Genomic DNA, 972 nt, shown 5'->3' with positions numbered 1-972 from the left:
CTCCTTATATAGAGGCCTCTACATAGAAGCGAAATCTAAACAAGCCTATCATACAATGCCACCTGGAGGATAAGGATAAGCCTTATCTTTTTTGGCATTTTCTAAGCATGTGACTGAGGTCACTTTATTCTAGCACACTCATAATTATACATAGTGGGAACAACAGTGTTCTAATAAAGAGACGGTTTGAAATAGTCTTCTGGTAGGGTCCCATCACCGTTTGAGAAGGATGAATCAGAAGCTAGATTGACAGCTCTGAAATCCGTATCTGGGTCTTGGAGGTAGAGAAACGGGTCTTCAGTGTTTTCTTCATTTGGATCTTGGGCATCTTGCAGATATGGGTCATATGGGTCTGATTTTGGGCCTTCAGCATCATCGGGTATTCCTACATCAATTCTAGTTGGGCTTGGTGGTAAAGCATACACTCTTCCACCTGGATCTTCAGAATTCAGATCTTCTCCAGAATATCTGCTTGGAGCTTGTGTGGACGTACTGGGCTGGTCTATTGGAGCATAAAAGGAGTATTGTCCAAACTGGTTGATTATCCCTAAAGTTATGAATCTGGACTGAAACTCTTGGAGAGTTATTGGTGGTACATCTGATTGAAATGGGAGTCCTTCAACTACATCTTTTTCTCCATATAGTCCAGGTTGCCAAAGTTGACAAAGGTATTTGGCCAAGGCATTTAGGACTGTTTTTTCATCTGTGGGCCATATGGTAGAATATCCAACAATATCGACCTTGTTCTTGGTATGTGTCTTCTCATTATGGGCTTTACATCCAGCAAAGTAATCTCTCTGTAGGGTGACAAAACAACAGAATTTCCGTTTTGTCCTGGAGGGTTTATCCCATAATTGGTGCTGCTCGATCATGTTATATAACATTCCTCTCCATGTCCCAAGTGGTGCATACATAGCAAATAACCTGACTAGATGAGACTGGGCTTGAGTACTGTTACACAGAATGTGATAT

The sequence above is a fragment of the Arachis ipaensis genome, chromosome B8, assembly GCF_059453495.1.
Source record: "Arachis ipaensis isolate K30076 ecotype BB chromosome B8, ASM5945349v1, whole genome shotgun sequence".
Lineage (NCBI taxonomy): Eukaryota > Viridiplantae > Streptophyta > Magnoliopsida > Fabales > Fabaceae > Arachis > Arachis ipaensis.
Note: the sequence above shows the minus strand (reverse complement) of the source record.